Here is a 6,754-nt window from a genome sequence, read left to right as displayed (position 1 = left end):
ATGCTATTGTGGTCCTCAAGTGTTCAGAGCAACCGGGAAAATAATTCAGTAGCACAACATTTCTCTTTCTTCAATCTTCAGATCATGACACAAAGTCAATGTGTGGATTGATCACAAGGCTGCTGCTGTTAAAAGTTACTTTTGTTTATTTATTTTCCTCATGCAGAGAGGTGTCCATGAGTGTTCTTATTGGCTCAATGAACTGCAGAAAATTTTCAAGCATCATGGCATGAAAACTACTTTTTCTTTGCCACAGGAATTAAGAATTTTTAATACCATGCCTTGTTATAATTGCTTGTATCTTGAGCTTACACTGTCTGGATTTTTCCAAAAATAGCATCAGCCATGTAGGAGTAAAAGAGAAACCCAAGGTGGCTTAATGAATCAAGTTTCCTGTACTCATCAAATTTCAGCTTTCTTGTCTATTTTTAATCATCACTGTTGCATTAGATTAGTCACAGGCACCCCAGGAAGGCACAAAGAACTGTAACATTTCACCATCTAAGGAGGATCTTTGTGGTAGCTGAATTTTCATGTATTGATATTAGACAATGAGACAGGTTTTATATGCTCAACTCTGTAACAAGGAAAGAGAAAGATGAAAGCTTTATACCCTTCTGAAAACACAGGAGGAAGAAAGACATAAAGGCTATTTTTTAAATATATTAACAGCAAATATTAATGTATGTTGCATAAATTACAAGGAATGTCAACAAAAATTAATTAGAGTGGATATTTTCTTCCATTATGTGGATTCAGTTGAATTGATAATTTTTGTTTCATCACTTAGTAAAACAGTTACTGTGAACAAAATATTAATTGAAATAATATTACTCAGGAAATGAAGGTTAGCCACTGCTCTTTGGCTAAGAGTTACTGTGTTATTTCTTACAGTAATAGATTACAGAAAAAGAAATGTCATGTCTTACAGACCAACTCACCTCTCTTATTTGAATCAAAATGTCTCTTTCAGAAACAATGAAATTGGGACATACACTATGTAAAGAAATACAATTTTATGTATTTCTCCAGAGGTCTTCTTAGATCACACGTGCCTTCAGCTAGAGAGTTTTAGCCTTACCCTATTTGTATTACACAGTAGGGAGTGTCAGGCAATTTTTTTTTTGCTGTGAGAATCAATTTGCAGATCTTATCTTGATGAACCTTAATCTATCAGAACATTCTGAAAAATTCTTTTTTGCTGGTTCAAATAGAAAGTATTTTATCTTTCCTTGGAATGAACACATTTCTTATGCATGTGACTGCATTGCCTCATTGGGCTGGAACAATCCTTTTAGTGGGAGCAGCCCTGTTTGGAAGAGGAGGTTGGAGTGAGTTTAGAGGGGCTCAATCCCCTTTCTGAGAAAACAACTTCAGTTTTGGTAGTCATGAACTATATAACTACCAAAACTAATTTAATTCATAAATTTGAACTTTTTTTTTTTTTCTCAAAGAACTACCCCAAACCTCTTGCACAGTTCTAGTAGTGGCAGCACTATCTGCAGCATGCTGATGAGCCACCACTGGAAAACTGGTGCTCACACAATGGCTGGGCATTCATTGTCCCTGAGAGTGTTTAAAAAAACTGAAAACCTACACAATTAAATTTGTTACTTCACCCAGAAGCTTGAAAAATGAGAAAGAATACAGTATTTTGCATAAGTTTTTGCTATTGTTTGTTTCAGCCTGGTTTTAGTAGGTTTAGGAACATGATTAAGACAACTGTTTCATCAGACTAACAATTATCTCACACACGCAAATCAAAGTATCATCATTATTGAAAATTTGACAGCTAAAAAAGCAATTGGACAGTTTCTGTTGATACAACTGTGTCCTTTCTGGTAACTGATTTTTTTTCTCTGTATTTTTCCTATTTGAAGGTTTTCCTTGTTTGGTAACGGTAATATAAACTGAAGTTTCATTGAAAGCAATTAAATTGATCTCATAGGAAGGACTAATACTTATGGAAATACCTAAGATTACTTTTGTCCTTTTATGGTTTTGTTCACTGCTTTCTAATAGATATAACTTGAAGCAAATCCCAGTTCTAAAAAGATCTCCAGAGTGCTATGATTCAAAAAATAGTTTAAACATCTATTTCAGCAAAACACAAAGTTCTTGCTGCAGGTAATGCTTATGTGGTCTCTGAAATCCAGAGGGCAACATCTCTGCAGTTTTATCTGTCTTTCAGCTCACATTTTTAACTTACAGACCTAGGCATGAGGGGGTAGCAAACTTCCACAGAAATGGGAACTGTCAAGCACTGATGATCTATGGCAAGCACAAGATTTAGAACAGCTGGAATTTTTACACTCATTCCATCAGTTTTACAGCCATACTCTTTGGGCATTAGCAATTCTGCAACAAAAAGTGGTAAAACTAATCCAAACAAACAGAAAATTACATTGTAGACACTTTGGATGAGAGACATCAATCCTTAAATTAAGACAGTTAAATATTTTTGTTGTAAATGGTTTAGATATTTACACTATGCTCCTTCTGCACTAAAAGCACATGGTTCCCTTGTTCTGTGTTAGATGTCAGCATCAGGATGACAGAACTCTTGCCCTGCCCTCCTCTAACTATATCCACGAGCTGTTGCTTGAAGGTGATTGTGTGTGATTAGCTCAAGTGTAGATTTGATACTAAATCAGATTAATCCCATACTATGCCATCATTTTCTTTAAAAATCAATAGCCTGTTGAAAGGAGTGCATTTTTTGTTCTGTTGTTTTAGTTTATCAGTAAATAAGCTTAAAACCACTGAGGATTTGTGTACAATTTATAAGTATTTGAAAAAAAAAAAGCCAAAATAATGATGTTTTCAATATGGAATAATACTTCCCTAAAGTAGGTGAGGGTTTCTTGGGCATTTTGAAGTGCTTGTACCACACTAATACGTGTTACAGAATACTGGACAAAGAAAACAATTATACTAAAAGATCATTATTTTAAATGGAAATCATACAGTCTGATGGCTTGCTTGAATATTACACCAAAGGGCTTGTAAATCCAGTCTAGCAAATCTTCAATGATAAGTATAAAAAAGTGAAAAGAAGAGTAAAAGGTTTGAACCAGGGGTGGTGTGAATCATCATCAGTATGGTGTAAGTATCATAATGCTTGCTGCACTGGGCTGGCTTTGTCTTCAGTGTGTGACTGGGAATTAAGTTATAAACATTCATGGATGCATGTCTAAAGCTGAATTAAGCCCTTGATATTGCCTCCACCTGTCAGTGTGTGGTCACTAGCTATCTCAGAAGCCACAGTGCCATGGAAATCTGGTGGTGCCCATCAGTGCAGGAGGGACCCTGTCATTTGTCCTCTGAGGACTGATGTGAGGCTCTGAAGAGAGACAATTTGCTGCTCACTACATCATCCATAAAGGCAAATGAAGGGCCTGTGAAGACACTTGAATAAAATAATATCTGCTGCAACTTCTGATAAGATGATCAGCAATAAATGATCAACTCCTGAAAATAATATAAAAAAAATTAATATCTGGTATATTGTTGGCTAAAAGACTTCCTCCATTTCTAGATTGCTAATTGCAATGTTGAGGTTTGCCTGGTATAATTATCTTTTAGTTTTGTAATTTTCTTCTGCAGCAATTTGCTTACTATTCTTTTTCACTCTTATTCTCACTGTTTCTTACTCATAAGTGATTTTCCTGCATTTTGCTGTAGATGAGAAAAGTTCGTATTTTTTTTTCTTACATTAAGCAGTAGCATAATACCTCTGATTCTTTTTACTCATGGAGGCTTCCTTTGCAGGAAATTTTAATAATCCGTTTGAAGCCGCTGAACTTCCATGTTCTATAAAGTCTAGTTAATTTTTTATTTCACACCATCATGCTTAATCTTTTTACTGCTAAAAATTGTTCCACTTTGGTAATGGGCATGTCAGTCTTCATCACACCAATACATATTAGCTCTCATCTCCTGTGCTCATGATTGACTTATCATAGTTCCTTCTTTTTATCTTATAAGCAGTCTGCCTTTTCCACTTTTTATCAAATATAAAGCCATTTGGCTACTTTTATCTTGAAGTACATCAGTGGATAGCTGGCAGATAATGATAGCTGCGTTTTTCATTTGATAATGTTGCATTTTAGAGCACAGAAGAACAAAAAACAGCTGTTGTTGTCCTCCACAGAATTGTACCCATCTAAAAAAGAGAAAGTGAGCTGAAATTTAGATACAGAAGTGTTTGGTATCTGGAAATGCATCCAGAAATGTAAAACGATTTTGTAATAATATAAAATATAGATTGTCATGTTATTTTTTCAATATAAAAAAATTTGAAATTTGATAGACCATACAAGAAAAAAGCCACCATTTTCAACACCTAAAGTATTGAACATTCCCATTTGGCTTCAAGTTGCAACTGCAGCAGGGAATGGAGTCCAATAGGGTCTGGGTCATGTTTGGTGTGGGTATTGTGGGTGTTCAAGGGGTAACTATGGCACTCAACACTAGTATTTAAAGAGGTGAGTCCCTTGCCTTTTCTTGTGTCATTCTTGCCTGACAACTTCAGAGTCTGGTTTTTTTCCCACAATTTGGCAGAGTGATGAAAATCCAACAGGTACCACCTTTTGTATAATTTTAGTGAAAATTGTCATCCCTGTAGAGCAGAGACCCCTTGGCAAAGGCAAAGCAAACCTTGAAGGGCAGCTTTGGTCAGCAGGGAGGGATGGCATGGCCTGAGAGCACCCAGCTGCTCACTGGCTCGAGCCCATGGGTGGTGGGGACATGGGCAGGGCTTGGAGGGCACTTGCAAGGCTTCGCATCAAATCCTTCCTCTGGAGTCAGTGGGAGATCAGTGCAGCTCAGAAAATCCTCCTGAATTCAAGGACTTTGTCTGAGGATGAATAAGGTTTCTCTTAAAGAACTCTTCGCTGAGCTACATGGTTAGAATTGATTTACCACATTTAAATCTCTTTCTTCCACTTCAAACATTGTATGAAAGGGTAACTGCAGCAGAAAAAACATGTCCAAATATCAACTTAAATTGTAGTCTGATCATGCTATATGCATCCACATTTTCCTTTTCATACATTGTCTTTGTAGATTTGTACTTCTTATTTGCTTTTATTGGAATTTCTTTTAATGATTTTTCTCTAGTACATTTTCTGTAGTGTGAGCATCAGCTTTTTATTTTTCTTTCTAAATGGAATGCCTAAATCTGCTTGCTGTAATTTACACAATACTCCAAGGCACCAAAGCATTATTTGGTCAGCTTTGCTTTGTGTTTTTCCTGCACTGTCTTCTGGGACTGCTATCAGTTTCTATTAAGGGTCTTATTGTGACATACTCTACCACCTAGGGTTCAGGTAGCACACAAGAAAATTTTTTCCCCCTTCTTGACAATTTCAGTATTTTCAGACTTACACTCAATGTTATACTGATGATAATATGGAAAACTTGCAATTAATCTCTATATGAAAAATATTTCTTGTGTAACAATTTGCGAACATTTTGGGTTACTGTACCTTTATTATGCATTCCACAGCTTGAGGTTTTGAAGGATCTTAACATTTTTTATGAAAAAAAAATAAATCAACAGATAAATTTGATGAATTTTCCACTGTTCTGTAAAGACAACAAGCTGTTCAGATAAATATTGACAGCATACTGACCAGTGGGATCAAAGATGCAGTGAGACCACCTGTTTTGTCTTCCACTTTACTTGTCTATGAATTGTGTTTCATTGGCTGCTAACAAACCTGAAGCTTGGTTTTGGGCACTTGCAAGATTTTATAGATTTAAAATTCTTGAATATAGGTTTTAAAATTTTGTAACAGAATCTTGAAATATTTTCATTGAATTTAAGGGTAATTGGGCAATATTTCAATTGCACCCATTTAGTAATTTCTTAAGTAATTTCACTCTAACAATAAATATACACTATGTCTAAAAAAATATGGGAACTAATGCACAAACAAAACACCTTTCTGTATGATAGTTTTTCTACTGATACTAAATATGTACAAGGGCAATATAGAGAGACCAGTCTGATCAGCCAGCTAAGACTTGTTGCATTCTTTCCTAGAAGTCAAAGTGTTATGGGACAATGACTGGGTGGATTAATTTGGCCTGCACTTCTTGGATTATTTGTAAATTTACTGCAGACTTTTGTCCTTTACAAAAAATGAGGTACTGGTAGATATTTAGGTTATGAGCAAAATTCTTATAAAGAAGGATGCAGCAAAACCACACAGATTTATATTTTCAGCTTTTGGCAGACTTTTATGTTTCAGTTCTGAAGTTATTGGATGTAAAGCTTTTTCCTAACTAGAAAATGAGGCAATAAATTATTTGTTTGTGCATTTTTTTGGAGAATAATGGTAGCATTCTGCCACTAATCCTTTTTGCATATTGCTCTGCCTGTGTGCATTTGGACCAAGGTCTTTCAACAGTCTCAGGATACGATCTTCAGCAGAAGAGATAAAGTAGAAAGTTCAAAGGGGTCTAAAGGCATTTTATGGGTTTCTATGCCAGAATTTATACTTTGAAATAAAAATAGAGTTTTGTTCTAATAAAATTCCTTGCTTTCTTGCTAAAAATATTTTTTGCTTAAAAGAAAGTTTATCATGCAGAGAAAATTAATAAATGTCTGTTGTTTGACAAGTGGCTTGCAGCCAGTTAGGCCTTAGGGAAATACTTGGGTGCAGAATGACAATCAAGTGGCTTTATTCCTGCCATAAAATTTTTTTACAAAAATAAAATATTTTCTACCAGTTTTTATGTCTCTAGT

Source organism: Zonotrichia albicollis, chromosome 1 (assembly GCF_047830755.1).
Source record: "Zonotrichia albicollis isolate bZonAlb1 chromosome 1, bZonAlb1.hap1, whole genome shotgun sequence".
Classification (NCBI taxonomy): domain Eukaryota; kingdom Metazoa; phylum Chordata; class Aves; order Passeriformes; family Passerellidae; genus Zonotrichia; species Zonotrichia albicollis.
Note: the sequence above shows the minus strand (reverse complement) of the source record.